Below are 14,438 nucleotides of genomic sequence, written 5' to 3'. Positions count from 1 at the left end.
GCTCAAGAGGTAGCAAGAAGGATTTCTGGCGCCGTTGCTGGGGAGATCTATGCTCAAGTCAAGACATACCAAGTACCCATCATAAACTCTTCTCCCTCGCATTACATTATTTTCCATTCGCCTCTCGTTTTCCTCTCCCCCACTTCACCTTTGTCATTTTATTCGCCATTTTCCGCTCGCCTCTTTTCACTTGCCTCTTGTGTGCATGTTTGCCCTTATGGCCTTGCCTAATAGCATTGATCCTCACCTTAGAAGGTTGGAAGAAATTGAAAACAACATTAGAAGCTTTATGTCTTTGCAATTTGAGCATAATAATTTCTTTAGAAACGAGCTTAAAGAACAGAAAGGCTTTATGGAGTACATGAATAAAGAGCTTGATGATATGTCTAAGGAATTTTATGGTTTGAAATCTCAGTTTGCCCATCTTGAAAATTTAGTAGGACAAATTTCGAATAAGCAAGCCACCTTAGTTAATAAGATGGCCGCTAAACCGGAAGATCTAGAGGATAATAAAGATGAAGATCTAAAAGTGATTGATGTGTCTCCTATTAAATCTTTGTTTTCCAATATGAATCTTGATAAAGATGGGACTGGAGATGAGTCAACTATACTTAAGAGGCGTCCCAATAATTCGGAGTTTTTAGATCTTGATGCTAGAATTAATAAAGAGGGATTGAAGAGGTCAAAACTTTACATAGCAATGAACCCACTATTTTGGATTTCAAGGAATTTAATTATGATATTTGCTCTTTGATAGATTGTATTTCCTTGTTACAATCCGTGTTAAATTCCCCTCATGCTTATGATCAAAATAAAGCTTTTACTAAACATATCATTGATACTTTAATGCAATCCTATGAAGAAAAGCTTGAACTAGAAGTTTCTATTCCTAGAAAAATTTATGATGAGTGGGAACCTACTATTAAAATTAAGATTAAAGATTATGAATGCTATGCTTTGTGTGATTTGGGTGCTAATGTTTTTACGATTCCAAAAACTTTGTGTGATGTGTTATGTTTTCGTGAATTTGATGATTGTTCTTTAAATTTGCACCTTGCGGATTCCACCATTAAGAAACATATGGGAAGGATTAATGATGTTCTTGTTGTTGCAAATAGGAATTATGCGCCTGTAGATTTCATCCTTCTTGATATAGATTGCAATCCTACATGTCTTATTATTCTTGGTAGACCTTTCCTTAAACGATTGATGCAATTATTGACATGAAATAAAGAAATATTAGATTTCAATTTCCGTTAAGGAAAGGCATGCAACACTTTCCTAGAAAAAAAGTTAAATTGCCTTATGAATCAATTATGAGGGCCCTTATGGATTGCATATCAAAGATGACAATACCTAAATCTATTCTTGCTTTATGCCTAGCTAGGGGCGTTAAACGATAACGCTTGTTGGGAGGCAACCCAATTTCTCTACTTCTAATGTTTCAGTTGGTAGTCTTGCCTCACTCCCACCTCCTCCCATCACTTCTATCTTTCGCCCATCTTTTACATCATCACGTCACAACATTGGGACGGCCCATTAACGTGTACCTCCTCGCAATCCTCCACTCGCATGCCCTCCTCGCAATCCTCCCGACGTCCTCGCGCCACCGTCCTCTTCTCCTCGATCTCCTCTACCAGGGCGCCCTCCTCGTGACCCTGGCGCTGGCCGACGTCGGCGACTCCGCTCTGCTCCTCCGCGGACTCACGCTCTGCCACCGCCGAGGAGACGGCTTGAGGAAGATCCCTTGGACCGAGTGCCTGATCTCGGATCTGGTGCTCGTGGTATGTTTGTCTCCTCGTGCACCTGCTCCCCCGTCAAGTTTGGGTTTATTTTAATTCCTCCTTGATCCCATCCATGACGATCTTTTTTACCTTAGGATGCACCACCTCCTCCTATGTTTCTAGATTCTTTTTGCAGCCTCCGTCATACCCCTCTCTGCATCAACTAACTCGGCGCTGCATGATCCAGGGGTGGCGGGATTGAAAGTATGGATCTTGGGGACGGGCAGATGACGTTCGTCGTGTTAGGAAGATGAGTATGTAACTCGTGGAGTCTGAGCTGTTGCGTGGCGACGCTCGAGTGCAGCGTTCAGATGGAAGGGGCCGCGACCTTGATGGGTTGGGGCTCGCCTCCCGCGCTCCTCTTCGTCATGTACAACAACCATGGCGGCCCTATGTATGCTTGGTCTAGAAATCCCTTGAATTCGTTGCCTAAGCCGAGTCCTGTGATCTGACAGTCTGTCATCGTGCAGGTGTCGAACCGTCCCGACAACGACGCTGCAGCCTGCTGACTCTACGTGTAGGACTGCCTGACTCAACCTCTATCTCAATGGTAAGTTTCTCTCTTTTTCTATCTTTTGGTCTCCTTCATTTTGGCCATTGAGCAAGGATTGAAAGTAGTTTGTGCGATTCAGTTAACTCAATGCCCAACAATGTCGTCAATTGTCAGCAAGCAGTTACTCCAAATTCCATTGCCCAAACGCCATATATATGTACCTTGAGTACAAGAGATAAGAGACCATGGATGCAAAAGGTACATCCACGACAGTAATATTAGATAGTCAAATTTTCTATACAAGCAGCAATGTGCATTGTCATTGCAACTTCTGACATGGGATTTTTGTGTAGTCATAAAATTAGGAACCTGAAGGGAAAATGGAAGGCACCTTTGATCGACATTCAGCCTAGGTAACCTCAGCTTGCCCACTACCGTACATTCATACTTCCGTCCATTTAGGGGTAGATATACTTTTGATATGCTAAAGCACATTTGCATTGAGCCAAGGCAGGTTAGTGCTGCACAAATTCTTGTCACATCTATAACTCATTCCCCGTCCCTCTTGCGCGGCGGTGGCACAGATGTAGGGCTATGGTGGTGGGTTCATATGTAGGGCAGCGGCAGCGGGTACAACCGTCTTAGGGAGATCCTCTTCTCATATCATGCCCCAGTTGTTACTCCTCCATTGGCTCGCCTCTCACCATCTATTCTACAATAGCGTGGTGGCTGTGGGAACAGGTGCAACACGACGATCTGTGGGTGCACCGGCTCTAAGATGACCATGGGCTTGATAGCTGGGTCCGACATCCCTGTGGCGATTAGAGATGGTGGTGTATGGAAGTGGCCCGTGGTGGGCAGGGAACAATGTGGCCCTGTTGTTGTCCTCTTTGTTCAGCTTGACATGACCGTCGTTCAGCTTAACATGACTGTCGTTCAGCTGAAAACAAGATTACATGAGGACGATTAAACTGGAGCATAAATGCACAATACATCTGCAATGTGATTTTTCTAAATGGAATTAATTTTGTACAGCTTGCATCCCTTCTGTTAGTAGTTTGTAAATAACATGAATCCAGTTTTATACAGAAGCAAGTGATAGGCGAGTGGAGAAAGATAGTTCGCCCACTAATATGGCACTGTTGAACATTAGAATTGCATATGAAGGATATTTCATCGCAAATAGCACAGTATGAAATGGACTTGCTTTAATTAGTCTCAAAAAAGATCTGCACCCAGTGATTAAAGCAGATAGTTCTGATCCAGAATTAGCACAACTGAATATCCAAAGCCACCTACATGTTCTGCACTGAGCGTGTACTGATACTTGGCAGTGATGACGTGTATCCTTTTGCAGAAAACAAAAACAAAACAGTGGGGCTGAAACATATGGTTTTTTGATTTATGATGGTGCAGGTATGGTGGATGGTTTTTCCCTTATACTCTCCCATTTTATTAGTAGTTTGGAAGCAGAAAGGGTACTCTTTGTCATAGTTATGTCTGTTGTGGTGTTTTATGCCTCTTATTTGAATTATTAGAGAAGGTAGATTTATGGAGGTAAGCATTCAGTGAGCAGTCCACAAGTGGTAAATAACATGGTAGTTAATCATGCTATTTTCAAAGCTCGAATCCTACGGTCTTGGATCTCGAAAAGTAAAAGTGAAATGTATATAACATAGGGTTCTGAGGGTCGAGGCCACATTATTCAAACTATTTGTTTTGTGTTTTCTTGGTTTTCTTCTATGATTCAACCTACTTGTTTCAGTTATGCATATGTCCACAAGACAAGTTTTGCCTGCTTTGCTTCATAGCAGTCTCTTCTCATCGTTGGCAGATCTTGGAAACAATTCAACTGGGCACCACGGCGCTGAATTGAAGTACAACTTCTTGCCGGAAAGTATGTGACTTTGGTTATTCGAAAGTAATTTGTCCTATTAATCTGTTGGGCAGTTTATGATTGCTTGCTTATGTGATGTAGGTTCTTATATATGATCTCTAGAATCTCGACAACAAAAATGGACCATCTTGCGTCTTACTCAAGTCAGTTACAACAATCAGAAGTTGTGATGGATATGAGTCTTGTTTACGCTTTAGAGTAAATGCACGGTATGTGATCACAATTCTCCTGTACGAGAAATATTTTAGAGACAGTACAAGCAAAGCTAAGATTGGTCTAGCCGCTTTTTTTTGTAGAAGAACTGATGAATGAGAAGATATTTTCAGAGAACCATCGATGCTACGTGCAATGCTGGTTTGATAATTTTTCGCATGTCTCGTGCATGACAGCAGCGCATTCATCGGCCTCCACTTGTGCGCCAATCTATGATGCCTGCGCCCGCGGTGTCAGGTCACGCTCTGCTGCAATTGTGCATGCCGCCTCTACGCGACCCCATCAAGGAATACAGCCCAGCTGAGATTTTTCATATCATCTCTGCCATGTCGTCATCGTTGCAAGAGATCTGGTAAAGATTATCCCTATTTTCTATGCTATATTAAGTTACTAAGGTGATGTCCTCCTAGCCTTGAGCATGTTCATCTGACTAATCTTTGCTACTACATTTCTTAGCTAATGTCCTCTGCCTGGATCATGTTCATCTTATTAACAAAGGCTTGGCCATCTTGTAATAGTAGCTGGTGATTGGATATATATTACTCCAGTTTGCATGAGAACAACCGCTTATACCGTTATACGTATGCCTCGATAGTATAGCAGGATTGCTCGGATTATTTCTGTAGTACTTTGTCCAGTTTCTCAACTTTTTAAGAGGCTTGCACTGATCAAAGAAATCATGCGCCCTTGGCTTGATCAAATGTATGGTTCAGTAATTTATTTTTGATGTGCATTCCTCCTACTATCTTATTATTCCATAGCTAATTACATTTTGGAATCTGATGGGTGCGAAGGACTTTCACAATAAGAAAGTGCTAACCTTTTGGCAGGGAAAACATAAAAACAGAAAGGAAATTATTTAGGTGCATGATGTTGGCCAATAAGCCACGGCGACTGCGTGAGGTACGCGTGCATGCGCGCGTCGGGTGCGGTCCCCGTCCCTCTTGCGCGGCGGTGGCACAGATGTAGGGCTACGGTGGCGGGTTCATATGTAGGGCAGCGGCGCAATGTGATTTTTCTAAATGGAATTAATTTTGTACAGCTTGCATCCCTTCTGTTAGTAGTTTGTAAATAACATGAATCCAGTTTTATACAGAAGCAAGTGATAGGCGAGTGGAGAAAGACAGTTCGCCCGCTAATATGGCACTGTCGAACATTAGAATTGCATATGAAGGATATTTCATCACAAATAGCACAGTATGAAATGGACTTGCTTTAATTAGTCTCAAAAAAGATCTGCACCCAGTGATTAAAGCAGATAGTTCTGATCCAGAATTAGCACAACTGAATATCCAAAGCCACCTATGCATTTTGCACTGAGCTTGTACTGATACTTGGCAGTGATGACGTGTATCCTTTTGCAGAAAACAAAAACAAAACAGTGGAGCTGAAACAGATGGTTTGTTGATTTATGATGGTGCAGGTATGGTGGATGGTTTTTCCCTTATACTCTCCCATTTTATTAGTAGTTTGGAAGCAGAAAGGGTACTCTTTGTCATAGTTATGTCTGTTGTGGTGTTTTATGCCTCTTATTTGAATTATTAGAGAAGGTAGATTTATGGAGGTAAGCATTCAGTGAGCAGTCCACAAGTGGTAAATAACATGGTAGTTAATCATGCTATTTTCAAAGCTCGAATCCTACGGTCTTGGATCTCGAAAAGTAAAAGTTGAAATGTATATAACATAGGGTTCTGAGGGTCGAGGCCACATTATTCAAACTATTTGTTTTGTGTTTTCTTGGTTTTCTTCTATGATTCAACCTACTTGTTTCAGTTATGCATATGTCCACAAGACAAGTTTTGCCTGCTTTGCTTCATAGCAGTCTCTTCTCATCGTTGGCAGATCTTGGAAACAATTCAACTGGGCACCACGGCGCTGAATTGAAGTACAACTTCTTGCCGGAAAGTATGTGACTTTGGTTATTCGAAAGTAATTTGTCCTATTAATCTGTTGGGCAGTTTATGATTGCTTGCTTATGTGATGTAGGTTCTTATATATGATCTCTAGAATCTCGACAACAAAAATGGACCATCTTGCGTCTTACTCAAGTCAGTTACAACAATCAGAAGTTGTGATGGATATGAGTCTTGTTTACGCTTTAGAGTAAATGCACGGTATGTGATCACAATTCTCCTGTACGAGAAATATTTTAGAGACAGTACAAGCAAAGCTAAGATTGGTCTAGCCGCTTTTTTTTGTAGAAGAACTGATGAATGAGAAGATATTTTCAGAGAACCATCGATGCTACGTGCAATGCTGGTTTGATAATTTTTCGCATGTCTCGTGCATGACAGCAGCGCATTCATCGGCCTCCACTTGTGCGCCAATCTATGATGCCTGCGCCCGCGGTGTCAGGTCACGCTCTGCTGCAATTGTGCATGCCGCCTCTACGCGACCCCATCAAGGAATACAGCCCAGCTGAGATTTTTCATATCATCTCTGCCATGTCGTCATCGTTGCAAGAGATCTGGTAAAGATTATCCCTATTTTCTATGCTATATTAAGTTACTAAGGTGATGTCCTCCTAGCCTTGAGCATGTTCATCTGACTAATCTTTGCTACTACATTTCTTAGCTAATGTCCTCTGCCTGGATCATGTTCATCTTATTAACAAAGGCTTGGCCATCTTGTAATAGTAGCTGGTGATTGGATATATATTACTCCAGTTTGCATGAGAACAACCGCTTATACCGTTATACGTATGCCTCGATAGTATAGCAGGATTGCTTCGGATTATTTCTGTAGTACTTTGTCCAGTTTCTCAACTTTTTAAGAGGCTTGCACTGATCAAAGAAATCATGCGCCCTTGGCTTGATCAAATGTATGGTTCAGTAATTTATTTTTGATGTGCATTCCTCCTACTATCTTATTATTCCATAGCTAATTACATTTTGGAATCTGATGGGTGCGAAGGACTTTCACAATAAGAAAGTGCTAACCTTTTGGCAGGGAAAACATAAAAACAGAAAGGAAACGATCTGTGGGCGCACCGGCTCTAGGATGACCATGGGCTTGATAGCTGGGTCCGACATCCCTGTGGCGATCAGAGATGGTGGTGTATGGAAGTGGCCCGTGGTGGGTAGGGAACAATGTGGCCTTGTTGTTGTCCTCTTTGTTCAGCTTGACATGTCTGTCGTTCAGCTTGACATGACTGTCGTTCAGCTGAAAACAAGATTACATGAGGATGATTAAATTGGAGCATAAATGCACAATACATCTGCAATGTGATTTTTCTAAATGGAATTAATTTTGTACAGCTTGCGTCCCTTCTGTTAGTAGTTTGTAAATAACATGAATCCAGTTTTATACAGAAGCAAGTGATAGGCGAGTGGAGAAAGACAGTTCGCCCCGCTAATATGGCACTGTCGAACATTAGAATTGCATATGAAGGATATTTCATCACAAATAGCACAGTATGAAATGGACTTGCTTTAATTAGTCTCGAAAAAGATCTGCACCCAGTGATTAAAGCAGATAGTTCTGATCCAGAATTAGCACAACTGAATATCCAAAGCCACCTATGCATTTTGCACTGAGCTTGTACTGATACTTGGCAGTGATGACGTGTATCCTTTTGCAGAAAACAAAAACAAAACAGTGGAGCTGAAACAGATGGTTTGTTGATTTATGATGGTGCAGGTATGGTGGATGGTTTTGCCCTTATACTCTCCCATTTTATTAGTAGTTTGGAAGCAGAAAGGGTACTCTTTGTCATAGTTATGTCTGTTGCGGCGTTTTATGCCTCTTATTTGATTTATTAGAGAAGGTAGATTTATGGAAGTAAGCATTCAATGAGCAGTCCACAAGTGGTAAATAACATGGTAGTTAATCATGCAATTTTCAAAGCTCGAATCCTACGATCTTGGATCTGGAAAAGTAAAAGTTAAATGTATATAACATAGGGTTCTGAGGGTCGAGGCCACATTATTCAAACTATTTGTTTTTTGTTTTCTTGGTTTTCTTCTATGATTCAACCTACTTGTTTCAGTTATGCATATGTCCGCAAGACAAGTTTTGCCTCCTTTGCTTCATAGCAGTCTCTTCTCATCGCTGGCAGATCTTGGAAACAATTCAACTGGGCACCACGGCGCTGAATTGAAGTACAACTTATTGCCGGAAAGTATGTGACTTTGGTTATTCGAAAGTAATTTGTCCTATTAATCTGTTGGGCAGTTTATGATTGCTTGCTTATGTGATATAGGTTCTTATATCTGATCTCTAGAATCTCGACAACAAAAATGGACCATCTTGCGTCTTACTCCAGTCAGTTACAACAATCAGAAGTTGTGATGGATATGAGTCTTGTTTATGCATTAGAGTAAATGCACGGTATGTGATCACAATTCTCCAGTACGAGAAATATTTTAGAGACTGTACAAGCAAAGCTAAGATTGGTCTAGTCGCTTTTTTCTGTAGAAGAACTGATGAATGAGAAGATATTTTCAGAGAACCATCGATGCTACGTGCAATGCTGGTTTGATAATTTTCGCATGTCTCGTGCATGACACCAGCGCATTCATCGGCCTCCACTTGTGCGCCAATCTATGATGCCTGCGCCCACGGTGTCAGGTCACGCTCTGCTGCAATTGTGCATGCCGCCTCTACGCAGCCCCATCAAGGAATACAGCCCAGCTGAGATTTTTCATATCATCTCTGCCATGGCGTCATCGTTGCAAGAGATTCATGTAAAGATTATCCCTGTTTTCTATGCTATATTAAGTTACTAAGGTGATGTCCTCCTAGCCTTGAGCATGTTCATCTGACTAATCTTTGCTACTACATTTCTTAGCTAATGTCCTCTGCCTAGATCATGTTCATCTTATTAACAAAGGCTTGGCCATCTTGTAATAGTAGCTAGTGAATTGGATATATATTACTCCAGTTTGCATGGGAACAACCGCTTATACCGTTATATGTATGCCTCGATAGTATAGTGGGATTGCTTGGATTATTTCTGTAGTACTTTGTCCAGTTTCTCAACTTTTTAAGAGGCTTTCAATAATCAAATAAATCATGTGCCCTTGGCTTGATCAAATGTATGGTTCGCTAATTTATTTTTGAAGTGCGTTCCTCCTACTATCTTATTATTCCATAGCTAATTACATTTTGGAATCTGATGGATGCGAAGGACTTTCACAATAAGAAAGTGCTAACCTTTTGGTAGGGAAAACATAAAAACAAAAAAGGAAATTATTTAGGTGCGTGATGTTGGCCAATAAGCCATGGCGACTGCCTCAGGTACGCGTGCATGCGCGCGTCGGGTGCGGTCCCCGTCCCTCTTGCGCGGCGGTGGCACAGATGTAGGGCTACGGTGGCGGGTTCATATGTAGGGCAGCGGCAGCGGGTACAACCGTCTTAGGGAGATCCTCTTCTCATATCATGCCCTAGTTGTTACTCCTCCATTGGCTCGCCTCTCACCATCTATTCTACAATAGCGTGGTGGCTGCGGGAACAGGTGCAACACGATGATCTATGGGTGCACCGGCTCTAGGATGACCATGGGCTTGATAGCTGGGTCCGACATCCCTGTGGCGATCAGAGATGGTGGTGTATGGAAGTGGCCCGTGGTGGGCAGGGAACAATGTGGCCCTGTTGTTGTCCTCCTTGTTCAGCTTGACATGACCGTCGTTCAGCTTGACATGACTGTCGTTCAGCTGAAAACAAGATTACATGAGGACGATTAAACTGGAGCATAAATGCACAATACATCTGCAATGTGATTTTTCTAAATGGAATTAATTTTGTGCAGCTTGCATCCCTTCTGTTAGTAGTTTGTAAATAACATGAATCCAGTTTTATACAGAAGCAAGTGATAGGCGAGTGGAGAAAGACAGTTCGCCCACTAATATGGCACTGTCGAACATAAGAATTGCATATGAAGGATATTTCATCGCAAATAGCACAGTATGAAATGGACTTGCTTTAATTAGTCTCGAAAAAGATCTGCACCCAGTGATTAAAGAAGATAGTTCTGATCCAGAATTAGCACAACTGACTATCCAAAGCCACCTACACATTTTGCACTGAGCTTGTACTGATACTTGGCAGTAATGACGTGTATCCTTTTGCAGAAAACAAAAACAAAACAGTGGGGCTGAAACATATGGTTTTTTGATTTATGATGGTGCAGGTATGGTGGATGGTTTTGCCCTTATACTCTCCCATTTTATTAGTAGTTTGGAAGCAGAAAGGGTACTCTTTGTCATAGTTATGTCTGTTGCGGCGTTTCATGCCTCTTATTTAATTTATTAGAGAAGGTAGATTTATGGAAGTAAGCATTCAATGAGCAGTCCACAAGTGGTAAATAACATGGTAGTTAATCATGCAATTTTCAAAGCTCGAATCCTACGATCTTGGATCTGGAAAAGTAAAAGTGAAATGTATATAACATAGGGTTCTGAGGGTCGAGGCCACATTATTCAAACTATTTGTTTTGTGTTTTCTTGGTTTTCTTCTATGATTCAACCTACTTGTTTCAGTTATGCATATGTCCGCAAGACAAGTTCTGCCTGCTTTGCTTCATAGCAGTCTCTTCTCATCGCTGGCAGATCTTGGAAACAATTCAACTGGGCACCATGGCGCTGAATTGAAGTACAACTTCTTGCCGGAAAGTATGTGACTTTGGTTATTCGAAAGTAATTTGTCCTATTAATCTGTTGGGTAGTTTATGATTGCTTGCTTATGTGATGTAGGCTCTTATATATGATCTCTTGAATCTCGACAACAAAAATGGACCATCTTGCGTCTTACTCCAGTCAGTTACAACAATCAGAAATTGTGATGGATATGAGTCTTGTTTACGCATTAGAGTAAATGCACGGTATGCGATCACAATTCTCCAGTACGAGAAATATTTTAGAGACTGTACAAGCAATGCTAAGATTGGTCTAGCCGCTTTTTGAAGATATTTTTCAGAGAACCATCGATGCTACGTGCAATGCTGGTTTGATAATTTTTCGCATGTCTCGTGCATGACACCAGCGCATTCATCGGCCTCCACTTGTGCGCCAATCTATGATGCCTGCGCTCGCGGTGTCAGGTCACGCTCTGCTGCAATTGTGCATGCTGCCTCTACGCGGCCCCATCAAGGAATACAGCCCAGCTGAGATTTTTCATATCATCTCTACCATGGAGGCATCGTTGCAAGAGATTCAGGTAAAGATTATCCCTGTTTTCTATGCTATATTAAGTTACTAAGGTGATGTCCTCCTAGCCTTGAGCATGTTCATCTGACTAATCTTTGCTACTACATTTCTTAGCTAATGTCCTCTGCCTGGATCATGTTCATCTTATTAACAAAGGCTTGGCCATCTTGTATTTGTAGCTGGTGAATTGGATATATATTACTCCAGTTTGCATGAGAACAACCGCTTATACCGTTCTACGTATGCCTCGATAGTATAGTAGGGTTGCTTGGATTATTTCTATAGTACGTTGTCCAGTTTCTCAACTTTTTAAGAGGCTTGCACTGATCAAAGAAATCATGCGCCCTTGGCTTGATCAAATGTATGGTTCGCTAATTTATTTTTGAAGTGCGTTCCTCCTACTATCTTATTATTCCATAGCTAATTACATTTTGGAATCTGATGGGTGCGAAGTACTTTCACAATAAGAAAGTGCTAAACTTTTGGCAGGGAAAACATAAAAACAAAAAGGAAATTATTTAAGTGCGTGATGTTGGCCAATAAGCCACGACGACTGCATCAGGTATGCTTGCATGCACGCGCCGGGCGCGTCGGGTGCGGTCCGGGCCGTGTCGGGTCCGTGTCAGGCATGCCTGTGTGCTTGTGTGAGTGTGTGTTTTGAAGTGCCTTTTGAGGATAACATTTTTATGCTCTTGGAAATCAAGAGCTAAGTTTTGGTGTACTGGATACTAAGAACCCATTGTCAACTATCTTGCGGTGAAGTGTTGAATACTGTGTGGAGGTTAGTGTTGAAAAAGATGAGTTCATTTGTGAGTGCAGTAATTTTGACCACTCTGGTTTGTTGCGCAGCCACGTGCCAAAGGTATTACTAATGCTATGTTGTGATTATCTTGTTCAGTTAAGCATGAGACTTCGAAATATTTGTGTGTGTTTTTAGAAAAGGAGGCTTGCCCTCGGCAAAAAGATATCTTTGTGTAGTTATGATTTTTTTCCTTATCCTGCATGCTTCTGCTTTCCTTTAGAAGAAATTCAAACACTGTCGCCGATGTTGCTCTTAGGTAGTGGTGCATCCGGATGTTGTCAAAATCTCTCCCAAACCTGTAATGAAGTGCTCGACAAAGGATGCTAGCGCTATATTGCCTGCTGAATTTTTCTGATACCAAAAGGACTAGAGCCAACCAAAGTCATCAACATATATACACCCAAACCTGCACCTTATGGATATGGGGATTGTCAAACTCGGTGTCACGAATGTTGAAGGTTGTACAATGGCAACGGATAAGCTGAAGGAGCTTAGAGAAGACCTTGGAACATATATATGCTACAGTATAACTGATGGGGTGGGTTATGGAATATAGATTAAAGGGTGCCGATTTTATGATTGTACCGACTGAAGTTTTTTCAGGTGGTGTGATACGTCTCTAACATATCTATAATTTTTTATTGCTCCATGCTACATTATCTATTGTTTTAGATATTATTGGGCTTTATTATCTACTTTTATATTATTTTTAGGACTAATCTATTAACCGGAGGCCAGCCCACAATTGTTGTTTTTTTGTCTATTTTAGGGTTTCGAAGAAAAGGAATATCAATCAGAGTCCAAACGGAATGAAACCTTCGGAAACGTGATTTTCTCACCGAACATGATCCAGGAGACTTACGTCAAGAAACAAAGGAAGAGGCCACAAGGTAGGGGGGCGCGCCCACCACCCTCGTGGGCTCCTGTTGCTCCATCGACGTACTCCTTCCTCCTATACGTCCTCGATGCGGCTATATCTCCTACGTGTCGAAGCATGACTTAAAGGCATAACTGCATTGAAAGCAATGTTGCAAGTAAGATAATCTTCACAACAACTCATGTAAATAGATAATAAGGGGAAAGGTACATAGTTGGCTTACACTCGCCACGTCAAACAAAATACATAAATAGCATTACATCAACCAATACAATCATGGTCTGACTACGGTACCAAAATAAAAGATCAACCCCAACAAGCGACATGGTCTCGATTGCCCCAACTGGGCACCACTATTGATCATCAGGGAAAGACACATAGTAACGGCGTGAGTCTTCGTCGAACTCTCACTTGAGCTCAAGCGCAACATCTGGAACGGAATTATCGGGCCCTACATCTGGTTTGGAAGTAATCTGTGAGCCACGGGGACTCGGCAATCCCGCACCCTCGCGATTAAAAACTATTTAAGCTTATAGGAAAAGCAAGGTAATATGTGGAGCTGCAGCAAGTGACTAGCATATATAGTGGCTAACCTGTTCGCAAAAGAGAGCGAGAAGAGAAGGCAAAGCATGAACGAAGAACTAGAGAACAACCTGCGGCAAACATTACTCCAACACTGTGTTCACTTCCCGGACCCCGCCGAGAAGAGACTATCACGGTTACACACGTAGTTGATTCATTTTAATTAAGTTAAGGTTCAAGTTATCTACAACCGGACATTAACAAATTCCCATCTGCCCATAACCGCGGGCACGGCTTTCAAAAGTTTAAATCCCTGCAAGGGAGTCCCAACTTAGCCCATCACAAGCTCTCATGGTCAACGAAGGATAAACCTTCTCCCGAGACATTCCGATCAGACTTGGCATCCCGGTTCTACAAGACAAATTCGACAAGTTAAAACAAATCCAGCAACACCGCTTGAATGTGCCGACAAATCCCGATAGGAGCTGCACATATCTCGTTCTCAGGGCACACTTAGATGAGCGCTCCATACAACTAAAACCAAACCTCGAGTTTCCCCGAGGGGGCGCTGCACAGGACTCTAGTTTGTACCAACACTCAGAGGAGCACTGGCCCGGGGGGGGGGGGGGTTTAAATAAGATGACCCTTGGGCTCCGTAAACCCAAGGGAAAAAGAGGCTAGGTGGCAAATGGTAAAACCAAGGTT

General features: G+C 42.0%; 1 long non-coding RNA gene across 35 annotated transcripts; it reads left to right on the top strand.

Annotated features, from left to right (window-relative positions):
- The first annotated feature begins 1,521 nt into the window (after nt 1–1,521).
- LOC125551758 lies at nt 1,522–13,164 on the top strand. 35 transcript variants are annotated; one of them, XR_007303119.1, is made up of 21 exons: nt 1,522–1,784; nt 1,972–2,178; nt 2,255–2,334; nt 2,417–2,535; nt 2,631–2,690; nt 3,635–3,693; nt 4,112–4,174; nt 4,256–4,383; nt 4,567–4,739; nt 5,752–5,810; nt 6,230–6,292; nt 6,374–6,501; nt 6,589–6,857; nt 7,968–8,026; nt 8,445–8,507; nt 8,589–8,716; nt 8,804–10,517; nt 10,936–10,998; nt 11,080–11,207; nt 11,369–11,542; nt 13,104–13,164. It is a non-coding gene; the product is annotated as an uncharacterized LOC125551758 (long non-coding RNA). The 35 variants fall into 35 exon arrangements; XR_007303097.1 differs by having other exon boundaries at nt 11,369–12,937; XR_007303110.1 differs by lacking the exon at nt 13,104–13,164 and having other exon boundaries at nt 8,804–9,072; nt 10,459–10,517; nt 11,369–12,988.
- The last annotated feature ends 1,274 nt before the right edge of the window (nt 13,165–14,438 follow it).

The sequence above is a fragment of the Triticum urartu genome, chromosome 4 (genome assembly GCF_003073215.2).
Source record: "Triticum urartu cultivar G1812 chromosome 4, Tu2.1, whole genome shotgun sequence".
NCBI lineage: Eukaryota > Viridiplantae > Streptophyta > Magnoliopsida > Poales > Poaceae > Triticum > Triticum urartu.
Note: the sequence above shows the minus strand (reverse complement) of the source record. Positions and strands in the feature narration are given on the sequence as shown.